General features: G+C 38.5%; 1 protein-coding gene across 3 annotated transcripts in view; it reads right to left on the bottom strand.

Annotated features, from left to right (window-relative positions):
• Positions 1 to 23,130, bottom strand: part of RABGAP1L (RAB GTPase activating protein 1 like) — a 700,878-nt gene extending 677,748 nt beyond the window's left edge. Inside the window, exon 1 of one of the 3 annotated variants that reach the window (XM_081224264.1) lies at positions 22,968 to 23,130. The gene's annotated coding sequence lies outside the window, so the exon portion shown is untranslated. Of the gene's footprint in view, positions 1 to 10,941; positions 11,020 to 22,967 lie in introns of those variants that run through there. The other 2 variants (XM_081224266.1, XM_081224265.1) reach the window with 2 other exon arrangements.
• Between the last annotated feature and the right edge of the window lie 1,842 nt (positions 23,131 to 24,972).

Here is a 24,972-nt window from a genome sequence, read left to right as displayed (position 1 = left end):
TGCTGACAAAAACGCGGAGCAACAGGAATTCTCAGTCACTTCTGGAGGAATGCAAAATGATATGGCCACTTTGGAAGACAATTTGGTGGTTTCTCACAAAACTAAACATTCTCTTAACCATATGATCTGGTGATCACACTTCTTGTTATTTACTCAAAGGAGATGAAAAATTATGTCCACACAAAACCTGCACCATGTATGTTTACAACAGCTTTATTCATAATTACAGAAATGTGGAAGCAACCAAGATGTCCTTCAGTAGGTGAATGGATAAATAATAAATATATGTATACATATAGCTGATTCACTTCTTTGTACAACAGAAACTATCACAACATTGTAAAGCAATTATACACCAATTAAAACAAACAAATAAATAAATAAATAATCCAGACAGTGGACTATTTTTCAGTGCTAAAAAGAAATGAGCTATCAAGAAATGGAAACACATGGAAGTACTTCAAATTCATAATACTAAGTGAAGGAAGCCAATCTGAAAAGGCTACATACTATATGACTCCAACTACGTCAATATTCTAGAAAATGCAAAATTATGGAGGCAGAAGAAAGATCAGTGGTTGTCAGGGGTCCGGGGGGAGGGAAGGATGAAAAGGCAGAGCATGTAGGATTCTTAGGGCAGTTAAACTATTTTGTATAATACTACAGTGGTGGATACATGTTGTTATACATCCACACTCATAAAAGGTACAAAACTAGGAGTGGATTCCAGTACACACTATGGACTTTGGTGATTACTATGTATCAATGTAAGTTCATCAATTGTAACAAATGTACCACTTTGATGTCTGATGTTGATAGTGCGGGAGGCTGTGAACCTAAAACTATGAACCTAAAACTTCTCTGGAAAATTGTCTATTCAAAAATTTAAAAGAAATAAAAATAATAGCATCATGGGGTTAAAAGCAAGAAGATAAAAGAGGGCTGCTTGTGTAACATGAAAGCCATGTTGCCACCTTCCTCCCAAGCTTCGCTTATATTTCAAATAGATAATCATGGCCCTTTCTGGCCAATCAACTTTAGGAGTTTGAAATTCCTGAGAATGCCAGGTTGGGAGTCGGGGGTGTTTGGTGCTCCAGGATCAACAGATTCACATTCACCAACTGAGCACTACTAATCTAAAAAACAGCTTTCCTCACATCTTTGGTATTCTTACTGCCCCCACCAAATTTTAATTCCTATGGCAGTTCTCTCCTTCAACTGCCATTGTAGTGGCTTCTACGTAATCCTTTATAAGAATTTCCATTCAAAAAGATTCTATTCTCTTCCTTTTAACACCTTTCCCTTTGGCATTTCACAGCTTGTAAGACTGAGGAAAGGACCAAATCAAAAGAGAAAAGAAAAAAAAAGAGAGAGAACAAAGGTTATATACCACCTATCACTTAAGCCCAGTTCCAACAAGTCACTACAACAATACTTCTACTTACATCCCAAGGGCCTGAACTTAATTATACAGCCACTCCAGCTTTCAGGAAGGTCTGGGAGATGTAGTCTTTATTAGATGAACATGAGCCCAGCCTAAAATGCTATTACTTCAGAAGAAAGGACAGGCAGCTGTGGAGGGACAACCTGCAGGCTCTGCCACACTCGTCCTTATATCCTCACTGCAATGGCTGACACATACATAGCTGGCACGCAATAAACATTTTTGCAATAAATATTTCAAATCAATTCAACTTAAAAAAATCAAACATTTATTGAGAGTCTCCTGTATCAAGTTCAAATTCCTCTGTTTTAAGATTCCTTCATAAGCTAGTACCATCCTCCTTATATAATCTTATTTCTTAATATTTAAGAGGCAATTTAGTATGCTCCATAAAAGCACAGGCCTTGGAACCCAGCTGCCTGAGTTTAAATCCCAATTCTGCAACTTACTGAGAGTGTGATCTCAGGTGAGTAACATAATTTCTCTGTGCCTCAAGTTTCTCATGTGTAAAATGATGATGATGATGATAATAATAATACCAACTTTCTAGGGTTATTTGCAGATTAAATGAATGAATACATGTAGTATACTTAGATCAGTAACTGACACACTGAAAGCACTCAATAAATGGCAAGCAACTATTACTTCCCATCATTACCAGCCAACTAATTGTACAATGGCCTTTAAATTATCCTCTAGACTTTATCACAGATCCCAGTATGTGGCAATCATTTTTACTTTTGTTCTACCTCTTGAACTCAAGGTAACTGTTTCAATCTTTTGATCTTGAGACATTTAATTTTCCATAACTTTGTTTATACTATTTTGCCCCAACGATAAAGCCTTTCTATTTCCTCCTGTTTATCTAATGCCTACAAGCCTCATCTCAAATCTCACCTCCTCCACAAAATCTTCACTGTTTATCTTATTAATTCTGGTTAAATAGTATGCATAGGAGACCTTCAAATACCTACACTCTCAGCTCCCCTCTCCTCGCACCAAGATGAGTGGTGGTTAAAGGTAAAGGAAAATGGCCAGATTCCCTTCATATACTTCAACACAAACAACATACTACAATAGGGTGAATGCAGCAGCAGATATGAGAATCTGTCTTCTACTAAGGCAGACATTAAAGGGATTTGCAAAATGTAAAACGATGCTGTCTTCTCACTGAATTGTTTGTTTTAGAAATAGTTACTTTTTGTTTTAAAATATGTCATTTATGTTAACATGCAATGGATTTATTACCATTACTGTTAATGAATAAATAAGCATTCTAAATTATCAACTTTATTTTCTAATAGAGCAAATATCCCCACATACATATTCAACATCTTACCTTTGGTCATACTACTCCCTTTCCTTAAAGCCCCTTTCCTCTCTCATCTGGCTATAACTAGACACTACCAAGCCTTCAAAACTCAGCTCAAATTGTACCTCTTTCATCATCTCCTACTCCTCCTACTGCAAATGATTTCTTCCTCCTTGAGTTGCCAGTGTACTTTATCTGAACCTCTCTCAAGATTAACATCTCTATGTGATTTATCTTCCTCGAGGGCAGATTATTATTCATATTGTATCTCCAGCTCAGCTCACAGTGGGCATAAAATGAATGCTTTTGCAATGAATACTTCTAAAACTTAACAACAGATGACAAATTATATCTCAAAGAACAAGAAACAAGAATATAAATATAAATATAAAATAACTTTTAAAAACTAAGAATGGGTAGACAAATATAATTACAGATTTAAAGAGGACCTAAGATGACACTGGGTCCAACTTCTGATCTAAATTATCCCTTCAGTGTTTCTCCCAGTAAGAGTTCTTAGTTATTAAGAAGAAAAATAAATTATAGCTACCTAAGCCAAATGGAATTTATTAAAAAGATATCTCCAGAAAAGCAAGGAACTGGACTTATAAAAGGCCACACAGCCAAGACTATGCCCCAAAGCATGCCTCAACCTTTCCTGTGATGCCACCACTGCTGCTGGCACAGATGTCAGAGCTTGCACCGCCCGCACTACTAACAGTCTAGACACTGGGTGGATGAGACACTTAGAACCACTGACACTGCTGCTTCCTAAACTGAATGAGATTGTGGCTACTGCTACCAACTCTCAGTGGAATGGATTTTTTCCAGTGTCATCTTTATAATACTAACTTCCAGTCCAAAATTGGAGATAGGTATTTGATTGATGGAACCCAGGCATGTATCCATGCTCTAGATGAAAAGGGGGCTGGGAATAAAGCGTCGAACATTTTCAGCTTTTCTAGTGAAAAGAAGGCTCTGCCTCATAAACTGGGGAAATTTGCCAAGTACAGGAAAGGGGTTCAAGTGCTGAAAAGCCAAAAATGAGAAATGTTCACTATTCGTAACAACCCTTATTGACAGCATTCAGGCAACCACATTACCCTAAATAGCAATTATCAAAACTATATGACACTTAAAGCACTGTGCCACAGATAACTTGTTGGTAATAAGGGAAAAAATAAACTTTATAATAGAACAATTAGATTTTGTCACCACTTTACCCAGTGATCAGTATCAGCATCACTAAGAGTAGGACAATGAAATATGTGCCTCTAGATACAATGCATTATGGTACACACAGCACAAACTATAAATACTGGTGCCCAAAATGCTTTAAACCTTTAGATCTAGCTTTCAGCTTATAGGAAATAGAAAACAATGAATTAAATCAGACAAATTCAAAACGTGAAACATTTTACAGGACAACTGGCTAGGTATCTGAACAGTCATGAGAAGAAAAAGGAAAAAGTGGGGAGATGCATGTAGATTAAAATGTACATAAGAAATCTACAACTAAATGCAATTGCACAGTCCTTAAGTAAATCTTGCTTTGAACAAACCGGCAGTATAAAAGACATTGCTGTGGGCTGAATTGTGCCCTGCCCCCCAAAAAATCTTATGTTGAAGCCCTAATCCCCAGTACCTCAGATTTGGAGTTAGGGCTTTTAAAAAGGTAAATTAAAATGAGGCCATTAGGGTGGACCTTAATCCAATCTGACTGGTGCCCTTATAAGAAGAAAATCTGGACACATAGAAATGCCAAGGATGTGCACACACAGAGGAAAGATCATGTGAGGACACAAAAAGAAGACAGCCATCTGCAAGCCAGGGAGAGACCCTCAGGAGAAATAAAACCTTCCAACTCCTTGATCTTGGACTTAACCGTCTCCAGAACTGTGAGAAAATTAATTTCTGTCGTTAAAGCCACCCAGTGTGTGGTATTTTGTTATAGCAGTCCTAGTAAACTAACACAGTCATTTTGGGTATAAAGGGCAAAATTTTAATATGGGCTGGATTTCTGATGATATTAAGAAATTGTTAATTTAGTTAGGTGTGAGAATGTGAGAATGTGATTATGCTTATGTAAGAAAATGTTCTTACTTTTGAGAGATACATTCAAGTATTTAGGGATAAAAATAAAACAATTTCTGTAATTTGCAGTGCTACACCGAAAAAAGAGATGAAGCAAAAATGAGAAACATAAGAACTGTTCAATTTAGATTGTTATGTGGATATTAAGTAAACAGTTTTCTCTTCTTATAAATTTGAAATTTTCCACAATGAAAAGTGAAAAGAAAACATACCCATATGATACTGATTTTAAGAGGAAAAACTGATCATACAATAGAACAGAGATTCCTGAAATAAATGACAGGAATGACACAACTAAAAGACTCAAATGATGAACAAAAATAATAGAGAAAACTGTCACTATTCATTTCACAAATATATCTGTCGAGTGTACCCTATGTGCCAGTACTGTGCATACAGAGGTGAACAAAGGAGACATGGTCCTGCTCTTAAGGGGCTTATAATCTAATAGAGGAGAGACATGTAACAAAACAAAGTAAACACAATAAACACAAATAAACAAGAAAAATATACAAATATGTAAGATTTCTGAAACAACCATTGTTTTTTAAATAAGTTCCTCTTCCATCTCTAAAAGGGAGTTCCTCAGGGTTCTATTCTGGGTCTCTTCTACTCTACCCACTTAATCTCAATTAGCATATTTCAAACCCAGACATCTTTCTCATGTTTTATAACCATTCTTCAAGTTGCCTACAGACATCTACAGTGTTTACCTCACAGACATCAAACCTTGAACTCATATTTTCTTCCCCCAAAACTCTGTTCCTCCTTTAATCCCTCTTGGTAAAGCTGCCCAAGAATTATGACTCCTTCTCTTTCACCCCTAAATCAAACATATCACAAAGTCCTAATGATTTCATCTCATGAAAACTTCTTAATCTGTCCACTCCTCTCCGAGTTCACTTACCTGGATTATTGCAGTAGTTTTCTAAATTGTCTTCCCGACTCCAGCCTTACTTCTCTCCAAATTCACTCTACACAGGCCAAAATAATCTCTCTAGAACAAAATCTGGTGCTGTACTATTCTTAGAATAAAGCCCAGACTTCTTAAGTGATCTGTAGGACCCAGCATCACCAGGCCCCTGCTTACCTTTACAGCCTCATTTGTAAGGCTCTCCCCCTTCCTTCATACACACTGCTGTCCAATCCATACTGAACTTCCTTTTTTCACTCTTCAAATTTGCTATGTTCTTCCCTGCCTCTGGGCCTTCATATCTACTCTCAATCTCCAGTACTCCCACATCTATTTCCCTGGCTAACTCCTACTCCTTCTCATCTTAGAATCTCTCTTCTGGGTAAGGTGCCCCTCCTCTGAGCTACCACTGCAGCTTATATGGCCTATGATTGTACTTATCACAGAGCAAAGTAACTGCCTACATCCTCATTAAACTATAAATTCCTCGAGGGCAGGGTCTCTATCTGTTCACTTAGTGCCTGCTATATCAAAGGCCTTGACTGAATACATTAACTCTGTCAATGATGATTACTAAATTGATCTTCATCTTCATATTATTTATCTTCAGTTGGGCCTGAAAATTTCATGATATTTTTTTAATCCCCAAAGTCCTGACATGTTATCCTGTGGGAAGATTATCTATTTTAAGATTTAGAAAATTGTTAGACCTTCTTACAAGTGTCATTTTATTTTCACTTCAAATATGAAACTTGCAAACAAAAAGTTCCAGTTTTCAAAGCAGAGTAGTTACAACACTATTTCCCCTTTCCCCCTTATTCTAATTTCCTTGACCTCTCAAACATTATATTAATAAGTTTGCTATAGGGAAAGCACCTTCCCAGATATATGTATAAAAATATTTCACTGCAGAAATGCCTTTTTTTTTTTTTTTGACTGTGCCAAGCGGCTTATAGGATTCCTCTCAGTGAAAGGGTGGAGTCCTAACCACTGGACCACCAGAGAATTCCAGAAATGCCATTATTGTTAAGACTAAAAAATTGTTAGCTTAACAAATCATCCTTCTATCTAAGGTAAACAGGCAGCATCCAATATTATGTTTTTGTTAAATAACAAGAGTTTTTAATTACTCTTGCCAAACACTGAAGCATATTTCCTTCAAGCATCACTCAAAAACAAGTTTAGAAAAAAAAATTAGACCATAAGAGTAATTTTCCTAGCTAAATAATCTTAGTTGTTTTATTTTAAAAAGTCAACTGAATTTAAAACAATATTTAGAATTATTTGGGCTATTGAGTGTCCCAACATTTCTCAACAACATTCAACTATAACCAAAATGTGTTATACTTGGGGTTGTCAGATAAAACATAAGACACTCAGTTTAACCTTGAATTTCAGAAAAACAATTAATTTTTAGTCTAAGTACATCCCAAACATTTCATGTATTTTTATTTGCTAAATCTGGCAACCCTAGTTATATTAATAAAATTATCACACCTAGCGAAATCTGACTTTACTTATACCTTTTTCATTATAAAAGTTATACAAATTTAGAAACAAACAAAAATGTCCATAATCCTACTAAGCTAACACAATTGGCATTTTAGTGCATTCTTGATCTTTTTCTTATGTATTTTAAATGGTTATATTCACCCTTCCCTAAAATGATAGTCTTTGTAATTATTTTCATGCTACATAATGGTTCTTGGAATAGATGTATCATAACTTAGTCTCCTATTGTTGAAAATTTAAGTTGCTTCCAATATGCTGCTACTATAAATAACATTGCTCTGAATATTCTCCTGCATACACCTGTTTCTTATCTTTTTCTTTCTTTTTCCTGTAGTTATTTCTTTAGGATATTCTCAAAAGTGAAATTATTGAATCAAAGGTTTATGAAAAGATTATGAATAGTCTAACAATTCTAGATACATCCTGCCAAATTACAATCCACCAGCAATATTTGAATATGCCTGCTTTACTAAAATCTAACATTACATATTATTATTTTCAAAAACCTGGGGGCTTTCCTGGTGGCACAGTGGTTGAGAATCTACCTGCTAATGCAGGGGACACGGGTTCGAGCCCTGGTCTGGGAGGATCCCACATGCTGCAGAGCAACTTGGCCCGTGAGCCACAACTACTGAGCCTGCGCATCTGGAGCCTGTGCTCCGCAACGAGAGGCCACGATAGTGAGAGGCCCGCTCACCACGATGAAGAGTGGCCCCCTCTTGCCACAACTAGAGAAAGCCCTCGCACAGAAACGAAGACCCAACGCAGCAAAAATAAATAAATTAATTAATAAACTCCTAGCCCCAACATCTTAAAAAAAAAAAAAGAAGTCTCCAAGGGAGGTTTACAAAAAATCTGAAATAAGTATAAAATAGTATTCCATTTTGTTTTAATAAGCATTTCTTTGACTACTGAGAAGATCTAACATTCTTCTGACAATTGCTTATAGGTTGTATTTCCTCTGCTATCAACTGTCTGCTCATTTCCTTTACCCATTTCAAAAAATGTTTTTGTTCATTATAATAATAAAGCTTTCCCAAGCGAAGACTAAAACAGCCAACCGTCTAAAATTCTAGTCACATGGACCAAATGAAAAACTAGTTTATATCTACAATTCCCAGTGCCTTCCAGAAATTACTACAAAAATACTTTTAATATAAACTTTCATTTTATTTATATGTATACTTTCTCAAGGTTCATTTCATGGAAATCATAACTCTCATAATTAAAATTAATTAAAAAGTTGAGATGACTGAAATTTCCTGATATTTAGAATAAATACCAGAAAGATCAGATCAACCTAGTACTTGGATATGCCACAGAACTAAACTTGATCATCAAAACAGAAATCATGTTGCAGATCTAATCTCTTTAATAATCTACAGACACCAAAAAACTCTGATTCTGCAAACAGAGTTAACTCTCCAATGCTGTCAGTAATCTTACAAACATAAATATGCACTACTGGTTTCAAGAGAAGACAGAGTAAGAAAGTAAGTAGCTCAGCAAAACTTCATCAACACCATTAGAGCAGAACTCAAAGCTCACATCAAGTTAATAGCAAGCCTTTAAATGTCAGAGATTTTAGAAGTAACCTAATTCAATCTCTTTCCTCTCCCATCCCCCACTCATTTTGCAGGGGAAGAAACCAAGGCATAATGAAGTGAAATAAACTTTCAAGATAGTCATAAGCTACTTCGGAGAAAGAATATCTGCTTCATCCTGTAATAACAAATTTTTATTGAGTGCATTATTTGAAGCTCTAGAGATAAGAGAAGTGAAAAAACCGGTTAAGTCCTTGCTCTCAAGGAGCTTACATGCTACTGGGGAATGGAAGAAAAGAAGGAGGGAGTGAAGGAAGGAACAAAGGAGGGAGGGAGGGAGGAAGGAAGAGAGAAAGGAGGAAAGGAAGGAAGAAAGGAAGTTTCTGATAGGGATAAGTATTCTGAATTAAAATACATAGGGCAACATGGCAGAGCAAGCCTAGAGCATCAAGGACCACTTCAGATGGGGTGGTGTGGGAAAGACTCAGAGAAAATTTTTTTAAAAGCTGAGATGTGAATGACAACAAGAAGTCACCAACAGGAAAATCAAAGGAGAGAGCATTCTGATTAGAGATTCTCTTATATCCAAATGTTAGTCAAGGTACAGCAGGGGGTGAAAGGGAGGGTGGCAATGCTTCTTTTGAACAAAATGTGTACCATTTAAGTATAAAAGATACTACAGATTCAATAATAAATATGGCACTAACATGATGATTTTTTTCAAATGATACACAAACTAAGATAAAATACTGTGAAAGGAAAATATCTAAATCATGATGATTTAACTTAATCTACTTTGAAAAGATACATAGAATAATTAACCAACTTTTCAATGATCGCATTTGAAGGTGACAAAGTAAAGACACTTTAAGATTTACAGATACTTTTTAAAATTCTTAGAAGATGTCAGAAGGAATCAGGACAAGATAATGTTAATAAAGATTTTCAAATAAGATGGAAAATTAACATTAGTCAGAAACTTCAGTTTCTAACTTTTCTAATCCATTTTTGACACCTGCATATACAACAGCCTAAGACTTTCTTCCAGGAAAACTATTTATATTAAATGACACTAGGAATATTGGGCTAAGAGAATAAGATGTTTCAGTCAATAATTCTGCTTTTTTAAAAGATCAGGGGTTTTTTGTTTTTTTGTTTTTTGTGGTATGTGGGCCTCTCACTGTTGTGGCCTCTCCCGTTGCGGAGCACAGGCTCCGGACGCACAGGCTCAGCGGCCATGGCTCACGGGCCCAGCCGCTCCGCGGCATGTGGGATCTTCCCAGACCAGGGCACGAACCCGTGTCCCCTGCATCGGCAGGCGGACTCTCAACCACTGCGCCACCAGGGAAGCCCAGATCAGTTATTTTTAATACATGTATATGTCACTTTCCCCACTGCAATCACTGAAATACATGGTTTATGCTTATACTTCTTTACATTCCTCCACAGCACCTAACGGTAGAGATGCAATGAAAGGGCAGATCCCAATAGGATCCCAATACATCTCAACAGCTTGTGCACTAAAGGGGAAAAGAGAGGGGGAAAAATACTTCATTCCTAGAAATGTCTTAACACATTATCACAAAGGAACAATTCTACAGCTCATAAACCTTGAATAAGTGGTACCCAGCTCACTGAAAAATCATTCTGTAATCAAACAAGTAGTTTAGCACTGTCAGCATTTTAATAACTAAAAAATAAATAAAACTTTTTAGATTTAATTAAGAACCACCCAACCAGTTTATGAGGTTTTAAGCCAGACTACAGATGTTATGCCATATCTGATCCAATCTGGTTCCACCCGTCCTCCTTCACATAAAGCTACAAGCCCTCCGCACCTGTGTCTCCCATCTGAGGTCACGAGTGCTGGTGCAAAATCTCTGCCACCATTCCCCAGGTCATCCAGTTCTCCCTCACCCCATTTTTTGGTTTGCTGCTGTCAAATAAAGTTACTAATACAGAAGGAATACTAAGGATTCTGGCTTGGTAAAAGTCCTAAGAATACCTACTATCTATGGAGCACCTTCTATAACCAGGCACCTATTTCTTAACTTTTACAGAGTCTTGAGGTATTATTACTTTCATTATACAGATATATAAACCCAGAAGTAAGGTTACTTACCCAAGGTCACACAGTTAATTAGTCTGTCAGGTTCAGGGTTCTTTCCTTCCCAAGAAACAGATCAATGACCATCCCAACATAAAAAGGCCAAAATGATGGCAATAAGAGGCAGAGCCACCAATACAAGTGAACAAGGTCAGAAAGCAGCAAATCCAGAAAAAGGAACTCCACAATCTTTTCCACCTACTTTAAACCCACTGCCTCACAACAATTATAAGCTTGAGAAGGCCTGGAGAACGTTTTTTCATGCTGATAATCTAATTTGGAGACTACATGATTTGCTGACATCTAGCGCAAAGACTGCATTTTTATATACTCATTATTATTCATTTTAAGAAATATTCATTTATAAGGTTAATGATACATAGATAGAGCCAATTCAGCTCTAGCACAGTTTATGAAACCATTTTGAAAGTATTATTGAAAGTCCTACTAAGTGCCAGACACAACAAGAAAGAAAGGAAGGAGGAGGAAACATTTATGAGCACTAAACAATGTGCCAGGAACTGTGTTACGTCTCCTCTACATTCATTAACTTATTTAAGATAAATAACCCTCTGCAGTAAGATTATCCCCACTTTACAGATATCATCCCCAATGCCACACAAAGCCAAGATTCAAACCAAGGAGAGACCAACTCCAGAGCCCTAAACAAAGTAGTTTTTGTTTTTTTGCATTTCTCGAAAAGCCTATAGTCTAAAGCAGAAACAGACAAGCTACAATGCAATGTTTATTAGTATCACAACAGGGAGGAAAATAGAATGCTCCAAAAGCACAGATGAGAGATTACTAACAGAGCCTATAGTCTCAGTGAAGGTTTTCAAGATGATGACATATAGGCTGAGAGAGACCACAACTATAAGCCATCCAGAACAGAAAGACAATCTGGTCCACACTCTCTAAAAATACCTGATACCCAAATGGTCAAGAACCCTAATTTTGATATTTTATATAAGCAAATAATTTCTGGCCAATGTTATATAGCAAAGACTGTGCTGAAATATGTCTAGTATCCCATAAAATACACAGGTCTATGTATCATATATACGAAGAAAATTAAATCTAAGCTTATTCAACGCCCTTTGGAAATCAATCATTCAGGATAAACAATTTGATAACTGAACTAAGAGTTTACCCTCTGGCTTTCATACTATTTCATATTAAAAAATCTTTTTAAGAAAAAACGTTAATGCCCCTGTAAGTGTATATAGACCATATATTTAACCTTTTCTTGTAAGAGAGAACATGACAGACTTTCATTATTATTCTAATACTATTAGAAGCACAATTGATACCCAAAGCTAAGTAGGTGCGCAAGGCTGTTTTCCTTTACTACCTACGGTTTTTAGTTTTTCCTATTTCTTTCCTGCTATCATGTCAGCAATCTTGCTGTTATTATCAATATGTATATTTATGACATTTCAATTCTAAATTATTCCTTTTAATCTATTACCTTAGAAACCACAAGCATCATGTATAAAATAAGTTCTCAGTGAGAGCTTTATTTATAAGTAACTACTTATAAAAATGATATATACTTTGGGGTTTTTGCATATTTCAGAGAGACGAGGAGCTGCCACTGGGTCTACATAAGTTAAGAGTTATAACTTCAAATTTTCATAGCTCTATCTAAGATGCCTCTCTTGCCTTCTTTAAACTCAACTCAGATATTCCAAGCAACCTTACCTGAAACCCCAGACCAGGTTACATAATCTTCTGAAGCTTTCTGTAAGACATATCCTAAGCTGCCCCATCCTTGCTGCACACCACTGCATTTGCAGGTTTCTCCAGTATGACTGTCAGCTCCTTAACAGTCTCTTATCTCTCCTTCTCTAGCACTGAACCCATTCTCTGCCTTATAAATGCTTGCTGAATAAAACAATGTCAGAGAATGAAATCAACGGTATAAAGAGCCATAAAACCATAACACTCCATACGATAAAAACGAACTTTCATACTCTTAATGATATTAACTTTCTTCTGAAAATACACACTTAGGAAATATAAACTTGAGGGAAAATCACAAGAAAAGTATTAAGCACAAGCATGCGACAACATACTATTAAGCTGTTTTACCCACTGCACCCTCAAAAAAAATCTGTTTATCTTGGGGGGAAGAAAGCAAAATACATAACTATATTTTTCCCAGGCAACCATATAGTTTTTTTCCACCCTAAGTTCAAAAAAAAACCTGACATTTAAGGAATGGTGGTTGTTAATTATCCAAGCTAAAATAAAAGTTTTTGGGTGTATCTAGCTATTTTGAGGTGTTAAAATAAAATAAAAGTCACCCATTACAAACAGCCATAGATCTTGATGTTGGAAGGCTCTCAGAGGTCATCTAATGTCACTTATATACTCCTCCTCACTGCAGAAAGAGTTCAGGTTGGTAGAGAGCATCCAATCCACTTTTCATTCAATACACCCTACATTTCTGCCTCCCTTTGTCTTTCCCTCACGGATCCTCTGGACCCACGCAAAACATGTCTTCTGCCTTGCAGATAGCAGCCTTTCAAAATCCATTTTATTTTGCTCTACTTATTTTATTTTATGGTTTGACTTATTTTAGTGATTAAAAGTAATATACATGCTTATCTATTTCAATGACTTCTTTGGCTTCTCAAAAATTATCCAGTAAAATGAAAACACCAGGCACGTTTATAGGTGTTCCTTTGTAAACCTTACCTTTTTGGTCCTCATAACCACCCTATGAAATAGGCAAGGCAAGTATCATCAACCCCATTTAATGAATCAGCAATACAGAGTAGTAGTTGAGAGTCACTATGAGGCAACTTTAGAAGCAAGAGACCTGCCTCTTACGAGCTGTGTGATCATAAGTTACTTTCTCTAAGCCTGTTCCCTCATCTGCAAACTGGGAATGACATTATAATAGTTCCCACCTTAGACAGTTTTTGCAAAAATTAACTAGATAATGCATATTATCTTATATAATAACTAACACATTAAACACTCAATAATGTTAGTTTATTATTATTATTATTATGCAAAGAGGAAAAAACTGTGGCAAGTCACTTACGTTCTCAGAATCTCATAGCAGCACTAGATCAAGAACTAAGGTCTTAAGTTCTATTCACCTGTCTTCCACAAAACCAAAAAATGTTTTTAGTTATATTTGCAGCTTAAAGTTGATTTTTTTTTCCATTCCCTTTGGCCAATCACAGTTTCTAAAATCTACTATTATCATGCTCCTCTTCCAAATGAAATTCTCACAAATACAAAAATTGCTAGAGTTCTCTATCTAGAAATGTAAATTCTCAGTGGAGCATAATAAAGTTCTACTACGTCTAGCATGCAAACATAATGAAATTTACAAGCAAAATGAGAAGTATCATATTAATTGCTAAACGAACTGGTTTCTCTAACCTACTATTGTTAGATTATCTTTTAAAACTTTTATCTGATATTTTCAAATGGTAGAGATTGCTATTTTATTGTTTGTGAAACCAAGTGCAACAGGAGAAACCTGTTTCATCTATCAAAACTATTGACAAGGGCTTCCCTGGTGGCGCAGTGGTTGAGAGTCCGCCTGCCAATGCAGGAGACACGGGTTCGTGCCCCGGTCCAGGAAGATCCTACATGCCGCGGAGCGGCTGGGCCCATGAGCCATGGCCGCTGAGCCTGCGCGTCCGGAGCCTGTGCCTCGCAACGGGGGAGGCCGCAACAGTGAGAGGCCCGCGTACCACACACACACAAAAAAACTATTGACAAAATTGACAAGAAATATAAAACACATGTCAGAATTTTTTAAAATTAGAACATCCCATTGTTCATAGCCGCACTATTTACAATAGCCAAGACATGGAAGCAAACTAAATGTCCATTGACAGATGAATGGATAAAGAAAATGTGGTATATATACACAATGGAATATTACTCAGCCATAAAAAAGAATGAAATAATGCCATTTGCACCAACATGGATGGACCTAAAGATTATCATACTAAGTGAAGTAAACCAGACAGAGAAAGATATCATATGATATCACTAATATGTGGAATCTAAAAAGTGATAAAAATGAACTTATTTACAAAACAGAAATAGACTCACAGACATGGAAAACAAACTTATGGTTACCAAGGGGAAAAGGGAAGGGGGGAGGAGGGATAAATTGGGAGTTTGGGATTAACATATACACACTACTATATATAAAATAGATAAACAACAAGGACCTACTATACAGCACAGGGAACTATATTCAATATCTTGTAATAATCTATAATGAAAAGAATCTGAAAAAGAATATATATATATATATATGCATATATATATATATACATATGTATAACTGAATCACTTTGCTGTATACCTGAAACTATCACTTTTTAAATCAACTATACTTCAATTTGAAAATTAAATAAAATAGGGGACTTCCCTGGTGGTCCAAGGGTTAAGAATCCACCTTCTAATGCAGGGGTCGCAGGTTCAATCCCTGGTTGGGGAACTAAGACCCCACGTGCCGCAGGGCAACTAAGCCCGTGTGCCACAACTACTGAGCCCACGCACCACAACGAAAGATCCCACATGCCACAATGAAGATCCCACGTGCCGCAACTAAGACCCAATGAAGCCAAATAAAATAAAATAAATACATAATTAGAGGCCTAGACTCGTTAGTGAAAAATTAAGCTGCCTAACTCATGCATAAAAATTTTATAGGTTCACTACTATTGGCAAACAGGTGGTCCTAGGATTTAAATAATAACATCTAATCTCATTTTTCCCATTAATGTTAACCAGGAAGCTTGGGTTAGTGTTAGAATCAATTCTAGAATATTGAGAGGAAAAAATGGATGGAGGAAAGAAGACATTAACTGAATTACAATTTAGTACCAACTTGATAGGCAGTAATACATCTTTGCATAGGAAGACTAGGACAAAGTCAAATCAAAATATTGTTCCAAATTTGACCACTAACAGCAGGGCAAAATATGAGACAAAGATTTTAAATGAAAGAATACAGTCCATGAGAGAAGATCTTTGTGGAAATAAAATAATAAATGAATACGGTCTGATGGCTATTAGCTGCTGAGACAACAAAATTACTATAAAACAACCTAAGAAACCATACTGTCTGCCAGTATATATATAGGCTCACGCCAATGGTTGACTTTTCACTAAACTAAAATATAATTTATTCAAAGTGTCATACCAAGATAAATTTACTAAAGAGAAACTATTCAAGGAAATACCTAATATCCACTCTAACAACCATTTGCATTTATACAATGCTCCTAGCAAGGGGACTCAAAAATGACAAAGTACATCTTGAAGCACAGAATAAATACTCTACATTGTTTATCAAAAACTAGTGTTACATGTCTCTTAAACCTTCAAAACTGAAAACCACAAGTTTGTATTTTTACTAAAAATAGTGTTTGTTATTTGCATCCCCTCTGGTGAAGTTTGATTTTTAAAGTCCTGTAATTTTGCCTACTGCTGATAATGAGGGAAGAATATGGGTGTACATAATACACAGGGTAAGGGAGAGGTTGAGAAATCCTTCACTGGTACATGAATGAATTCTACACTTGCCTTTTAAAATGTGCTACTTTTCTGGAAATGCGGCATTCAAAAAATCCCTTTGGGTTTGCATTATTTTCATATTTGTGACTTGAAAGATAGTCTTCAAAGAGCCAGACCACTTATATTTAGTCATTTACCAGGTAGACTGTGTTTTCGCCATAAATTCCAACAGCTAGTGGGTGGGGTGTGTGTTATACATACATATAAACACACACATCCATGTGCATGTGTATATCTTTAGAAAAATGTTTGCATAGTTTAAATTAAGGACATCAACATCACACTTTGTATCACAAAAAAATGATGGTAGAAAATTTGGAAGAATTTTAATAAACTCTATTTGTAAAACCTAACACGTCTTTAAAAAAAAAAAAAAACCCACCTCTGTGCTGACATGATTAGCTACACCATTCAAATGGTGCGAGGTATCTGAAGCATGCTGCATCTAAACTCTTATCATGCTATTTGGGGTATGCTATTTTGTGGAGAGGTTCATATGAAACTGCTAAAACCTAAAGTAACAGGACAATATACTTTACATATCAGAAGCTCAAATAAATGAGGAAAACAGTATGGCAAAGACATAATTCACATTTATCTTGGAACCAAAGCTCATCCCAAAAATTCCTTGTCAACCATCCAAAAGTAGCCCAGCTTTTTACCAACCAAGAAGCTTTTTACTATAGCAACTTAATTACCAAGATTACCGAAATTTTCCACACACTTCTAACAGTCTGTATGTGTTGTTACCTGGGCAACATTCAAAAAGGGCTTTTAGCTTTATAAAACTGGTAGGTCAAAGAGAAGTAAAGCTTCTTCAAATTGACTGTGCATCATTTTAATTAGAAGCAGTGAGTATGAAATCATCAACAGACAGAAAACCTGGAGAACTACCACCAGAGCTTCAATTTGATTAACAGACACAACTTACTGTCATTTGTCTTCATTTCTAGCCACCTAATTCCCCTGTGGAACAAAGCAAGCTCCACCCAAGACTTCAAAACATCTCCAGTCATACAGGCTGTCAAAGACATAAATGCTGAAATCAAAGGAACTTCTTTGAGTAAAGAATCGATCCTTCACAACTGGCTATAGTATGAAATACCCTGCTTTGCTGCCCTAAATTCTGAAAAGCAGTCAGCTCAGCTGTGGATCTGTATAAACTGCCTTTCTGCCTAAACCAAACCTGCCTCCAAAAATTAAGATCCAGTCATTTAGAAAGCACATTTTTAAAGACGCTTTGAAAAGACTTTCACAACTGCTTCCTGTACTGCTACAGCCAATTTGATGCTGTCTATTTGGCCAAACAAAAAATAATGGCATCTCCTTACAAAGAAAATATTTTCCCTTTCTTTCCAACAGTTTTAGGATTGATAAACTCAAGGTTGTTTCTCTTACACTAATAATTTTTCCCTCAGCTTTTACCCTAAGGATACTTAAGTGTTCTCTGGGTCATAGTCTAATCAGGAGCACAGCATACAAAGCTTATTTAACATTAAGAAGTACTAGATGACTCCAGAGACAAAAATGAAAGACGAGTTGAAAAGCAGAAAGGAAAACTGGCCTTCAAGGTTCTTCACCATCTGGTACTGACTCTTTCTTGCCTAGCTCTTTCCCTCCATACCTTTGATCGCCCTGGCCTCTGGCCCAGAAAGGCCTTTCTCTATATACTATTTGTCCTATTTCCACATGTCCAAATCCTACCCATTCTTCAAAGCATGGTTTAAATGTCACCTCTTCCCATATCCTTACAACTAAAAGTAATCTCTCCCTCCTCTCTCTAACTTGTACTGCCTTATCTTTATCTCTTTAGCACACATTACTTTCTGCCTTACATTATCTTTGTTTCCATATTTAATCCCCCACGTAAGCATAATGCCTCACGGTCAAGGTTCATGCCTTATTCATCTCTATTCAAACTGCTTAACACAATGTCTTACATATATTAAACACTCTAATTGAGCTACATGAATGGCTTGGGTTAGGAAAAGAGATAAGTCCACTAGAAACAACTCCAGATTAGGAGTCCCCAGACCTGGCTTCGCTAATGACTAGCTATGTGACCTTGAACTTCGATCTTTTAGTGTGTTCATCCACCAAGTGAAGAGGGTGAACTAAACCAGTTTTTAACTATAAACTGTTATCCATTATCTGGCTGTAAAATCAATTTGGGTGTCAAAACCCAGCATTTTTTAATAAAATGAAATAGAATAGAAAATACCAAAGTGTGTTGTAGGCAGTGCTGTGGTATGCTGTAAATGTTTAACTGGCTATCCAAAGGAGAGAGAAAAGCTCTGAACTGTAACATTTGCAGGTGTCCCTGGTGTAAATACTCCCACCAGGGCCAATTTCAAGCTACACATGGAGTTCCGTGGGAAGAGAGGCAGGATTGCTCTTACAAGCCAACTGATGAGACAGCTCCAGCAAGGTCCTAAAAAGATAAGTATTGTTTCACCAAACTTTTCTTTCAATTGTGTGTGTGTGTGTGTGTGTGTGTGTGTTTTGAATCAGGGTATAAGGTGTATTTCTTACTGTGAGCCACAGTCAAAACAGTTCATAAATGTTCAGCTAAGCAATCTCCTAGTCTCTCTTCCATGTATGCTACACAATGCAATAAATCTCACTCTTAGTTACATATGTAATCTCTTCACCACCAAAATTGATATGTCTCTTCAAAAATGAGAGTAACAGAGGCGCCTATTGATACCGCCAGAAGGCAAATTACAGGGAGTGGAAATTTGGCTTAGGAAGTACTAGCAAAAGGCCAAGGTTCTCAGCCTTTGTTCAGTTACAACCGAGGGCTACAACACCCTACTAGTAGCAATGGCTCATTTAGCAAAGGGTTAGGAGAAAGAGAAGGAGAGGAAAAGGAAATACAGTATGAAAAAAGGGCCATGTAATTGTGATATGTGCCCATTCCCCCACTCCACTAAGAACCTGGGTACAGAGAAAACCAGTGCTGTAAAAAAAAAAAGTAAATTTCCATACCTGGTGTTTCCCTGTCAAATTCTCCAGCACAAGCCTGCACTGGGAATCCCCTACTACTAAAATTAAGTTTTTGCCATGGACTAGAGACATGTAGTACTTGTTGAACTTAGAAGAGGCAAGGGGGAAAATAGTACAGCAAACAGTTGTTAGACTTGATATTCTGGGAAAACGAGGCTTTTATTGAAAAAATATACTTTATTTTCTTCTTATTTAAGCTTACTAAACTGGGTGAGAAGGGAAGTTTCTTGAATATATTTTTGGCTGTACTATGTCTATCACAACAACACAGTCTGTAGCCAGATTTTTCATGAGTGTTTATAAAGAATTGTGTTTTCTATTTTAAGGTTATTTAGAAAACAAGAAGGCTCAGAATTTCAAGTGGGCTAATAATCTTAGCCCAAATCTAACTCCAAGTCAACTGAATATATGCCTATAAGTTTCCCAGGAAAATCCCAAAAATTACACCAAAAAACACCAAAAGATGACAAAAAGAAGTTAGCAAGAGCACAAACTTGGAATACTCAAGTATGGCATCCTATCTGTTGAATGAGTGCAGTATGGAAAGTAAATGAAGTATGAAAAAGAGAATGTTGAGATACAAGTTCTGCTTAATTCCATTAACTATTCCTTATTAGGGTCCACTGATAGTCAGGTACTTATACCTAATTTCAAATATTGACCATAAAGTGAAAATTATTAACCATTCTGAAAAGCCAAGAGTCAGGTCAAGCAATGTCTTTCTCCATGCTCACAATATTAAACCTCTCCTTAAAACCTGAGTATGTTTTGGGACTTCCCTGGTGGTCCAGTGGGTAAGACTCTGCACTCCCAATGCAGGGGGCCCAGGTTCCATCCCTGGCCAGGGAACTAGATCCCACATGCATGCCGCAACTAAGAGTTCACATGCCACAACTAAGGAGCCCGTAAGCCACAACTAAGGATCCCGCAAGCCACAACTAAGACCCGGCACAACCAAATAAATAAATAAATAAATATTTAAAAAAAGAAAAAACCTGAGTATGTTTTACCGTACCTCAGGCTCAAGGCTCGATTTTCTTCACCTCCACTATCTGTGGTGCCAAATGCTCATAAGACTATCTCTGTAAGAAATTCCAGAGCTGTCCTTGCAGTACCAGAGGCTGGAATAGCCTTGGGCTGCTGGTCATGCTCAGACCCACCGGCTGACCTATTTATATAAAGCAAGAGCTATACACATGTAGCAACTCATTAAAACTTGTGAGACATAGCAAAAAACCTCTGTGCCTGGCAATCCCATAGCCTACAGTATATATGTCATTCTCCAAGCACCCTCTATCCATCCATAATCATCCCTACACCACTTCAAGACAATAGTAGGATAGAATGCAGACCCAGTTCTACACCCTCAATACAAGAAAGTTTTGCTACTTATCTACTACTCTCTTCAAAGCTAATCTCTAGAAACCTGGCTATCTCCAACTCATAATATTTTTACCTGGCACAAGAGAATTCCTTCTTTTGACTACTCCAAAAGAATGGATAAAAGGACTATCAGCTGTAATGCTGTATCATCTGAGTTCAATATACTGTAATTGAACGAGTTCAACTTTGGGTTAAGGCAAAGAAAATTTTAATTATAAGTTTTTAGAAGTCACAAATTTAGAATTGGTGAGCTGATAAACATAGAAACTTCTGTTTCACATACTCAATAAAATTCTGTTATTCAAATTTTAAAACACCATAAAAACTACTAGAGTGAAAAGAAAATGGTCTGAATCATGAAACAATTAGCAAAAGAACAAAAATTCTCAGAACATCACAATTGTAATGTATAAAAATTCCCATAAAATAACTCAGGCCAAAAAAAAAAAGTTATACAGTTATACCTTTTTATGTTGGTAGGTATATTAACTACATGTCCCAGTGTACTGGGACCTACTACCTTGTTTCCAGCTTTCTAGAATACAGTGTAGGCTATATAGTACATTCACCTATAAAGACTACATCCACTTCTCTCCAGATGACTTGTTAATACATAATACCAGGGCACATTTTGACCTGATTTAATAGAGACATCAGTCTAACTCAGTCTCAACTAACTCCCCTACCAAGCGAGCACTTAATACAATCTGAAGATAATGCATACATTAAATTCATCTGGTCTTTCTCCTTTGTAATTTCGTTGTCAGTTTCACATGGAACTTTGTTGAGATAACGAATCACAGGCCAGTTTTCCAGTAGGAGCAACTTGTGGACCAATATTTTCCATGCACAAAATCCACTTCCAATTTGACCACAAGCAAACTTCATGTTTGTATCTTCTGACATCATACTACTGGATATTCTACAGAAGTGCAGCAGAAGCCACATATAAACACTATTATGAGAAAAGTCAGAAGGTTTTCACGATATTGTGTTGTCAGAATCGTTAAGAAGCAACTACTAACCTCCCACCATGTACAAGATAATTTCAATGTATTTTTAAAAATCCCTAAACCTTCCTGTACCAAAAATGCAGACCCTGAAATCAGTTTCCAGTCAGCGCTGAAACCTGTCAGGCAAGCAAAAGTTCTCCTTACCGTTAGCATAATGAGGTTGACAATTCTTATCACTTACATGAAACCCTCAGTTCTGCAAGTGACCAGGTGAATTTTGGTACATTTTCTATTATGATCCTGAGAAGTATAAGGAGAATACACAAGCACCTGGACACACTGCCCTGGGATCAGAAACAAACCCTGTCGGTCCAGTCCCCTAGCACCCGGACACCTCCCGCTGGCCAGTGGCCCCTTTCCACATGCTGACGCACTGCCCAGTCCTGCACCGTTGGCGACCAGTGTAAACTACTAGCCCAGTCTCAGAAACTTTGACTCAGTTATCAGGACACTGAGCACCCACAACCTGGACGGGGGTTGTTTGGCATGGCCAGGCGTCAACTTTGAAGGGGGGCATTTCTTGAAAGTAGAGATCTGCCCAGGACGCAGCCTATCCCATCCAGCAAAACCACAAGCATCAACAGCAGCAGAGGAGCAAAGACCCGGGCGGAGACAGGGGGAGCGCGAGGGCAAGACGCGGTCACGAACAGATGCCTGAATGTGGGTAAGAAAATAACCTAACCACACGCCCCCCGGACGTGGGGCTGCTGGGACTGAGAACCCGGCAGCAGGCACGGCGTAGCAGCGGGCGGCAGCGACGGAGGCGGCGGCGATGTCAGGAGGGCACAGCTGGAAACGAACTCCCAAGTCACCAACCCCGCCCCCAGGTGAGGGGCGCCGACCCCGACAGCCCGCCCGCCCGGGCCGCGAAGAGCCGCCGCCCGGGAGAACCGCGATGTCCGGGAAGCCACCGACAGTCCCGAACCCTCCCCGAGCCTTCCTCCCGAGGTCCTCTCGCATCCCGTCCCGGGCCTGGCCCCCACCGCTACCCTCCCCGGCTCGTCCCGAAGCCAGCACCCCCAGCCCGGCTCCGGGTCTCTTGTCTGCCCGCCGGCCCCTAGGAGGCCGCCCTCGCCTCACCTCCTCACGTCTCCGCGGGCAGGGCCGGAACAACTCTGCCAGGCGCCCGGGTCCCACCCGCCGCCCCGCGCTCTGCGACCGGGCCCGTCCCGTTCACTCCGCCGCCGCCAGAGCCCTGGGAGGGCGGAGGGAGCAGGGCGGAGGGAGCGGAGAGCTGAGGGGAGGAGGACCGCCCGGCAGGAAGAGGCGAGGGAGGGGGCGGGCCGGGGAGGAGGAGGAGGCGGTGGCGAGTCGGGAGCGCGCGCGTCCGGGCCCCTCGGCGCGGCGTGCGCGCTCCTGAGGGCGGAGGCACCTTCTCTGCCCTGGGCGGCGGGCGCGCACGCGCGTACACGTCCCCACCTGGCCGTGGTTGGGTTAGGGCCCGCGAGTGGAGACCCGGCCGACCTGGCTTATTACGAGTAGGGAGCCGCGAAGGGGCTAGAGGCGCTCGGGGCGCTTCAGAACCTCCCGGAGGGTAACCGCGCCGTGAGCCAGCCCGCGCGGGCTAGCTGAGGCCGTCCCCGAGCCCCGAGCGAGTCGTGCTGAAGCCCTGCCCGGCGGTTACCGAGCTCTTAGATAATTCTGAGTTTGGGGCGATTGTGTTCTTGCTCATAAACCTGGCTTACATATATTTTCGTTCTTAATAATGCCCAGTAATCCTCAGGGAAGTCACCTTTTAAAGAATACTAATTTTTCTCGCCAGTTACTCTTTTCTGTGCCTCTTTCAAGGTGTCTTGTGTACTGACGAAGTGCTCCCTTGCCGGTTCGTTCTGTGCGACTCAGGGGAGATTGAAGAGGAAAATAACCTGCGCGGAATGAACAGGAAGCACTCTTATGTATTTATAAAGAAAACGTACCCTCATTTGCACCTTTTTATCCTTTGGGGTCATAAATCTAGGGGAACAAACTAGTAGAGAGAAAATAAGCTAACTCTTTTTCATCTACTAATATTGTACTGATCCGTCAACTGTGGATATCCTCCTTCCCAGATACTGCAGGCAAAAATGACCAGGAAATTTTCTGAATTTCCTTAGCACGTTGTTTCTATAGGTTTGTGGCGCCGAATATATTCACCCTTACCTGGGTAAATCTGTGCAATACTTTATCCCAGTAGAGAATCTTTGAGGCCCTGCTTCATTCATTTTTATCTTCCACCATGCCTAGCATAGTGTCTGACTCATAGAAAGTACTCCATAAATGTTATTGTATGAATAAGTGAATATATTGCAGCAAGAGTTAAGTGTATGTCCAATGATTTCTGATCTAGAGTGACTTCTTTAGTTTAAAATTCTCCCTCTGTCCTACCTCAATTCCCCTGCACTCATTTCCCCACCTAGATCCAAAAGCTACCTGAGAAATATGACATTTGTCCAAAGAGCCCTCTCAAGTTCTCCCCCCCTCACACACACACACACTGCGCCCTCCACCACGCCTTTTTCCTAATTTAAATGTTTGTAGATGTTGGGACATATTAAGAGTGTTGCAACTGTTTTGTGTTTCCCCTACCTGCTGGGCTTCTTTAAGCTCTGTAACCCAAGAGACTACCTAGCTCTGGGCCTGACCCAATAAATGCTGGTCTTTTGATGTTTAATAAAGTTAAATATAACTCAAAACATCTATATCTATTAATAAATAAGCCAACAACTATGTACTTAGCCTCTACTAAACGAAATACTAGTAAAGTTACACTGGACACCATAAGAAAGTCAATAGATGAAAAAGAGTTTCTGCCTTCTGATATCTGCTAACCAGAAAAAAACTTTCTGACAAAAATGGCAACACTGTGATAATTAGCTGCATTCAATAAGAAACAGGCCCCGAAAAAGGAAATAAAATTTTTAAATCACAAGTCCAAAATAAGTTTAGTGTTCCCAAATTCATTACCATATGCCTTCGGCAGCAATAACAGTGTCCACCATTGGCTGTTGCCAGTTAATTCTCCTATTAGAGTGGAGCATAACAGCCAAGTCACTATTATAGGATCATTGATGTGCCAGCTTGCTACAAGGAAAAGAACTCTGTCCCA

Source organism: Mesoplodon bidens (assembly GCF_964165515.1).
Source record: "Mesoplodon bidens genome assembly, chromosome: 2".
Lineage (NCBI taxonomy): Eukaryota > Metazoa > Chordata > Mammalia > Artiodactyla > Ziphiidae > Mesoplodon > Mesoplodon bidens.
Note: the sequence above shows the minus strand (reverse complement) of the source record. Positions and strands in the feature narration are given on the sequence as shown.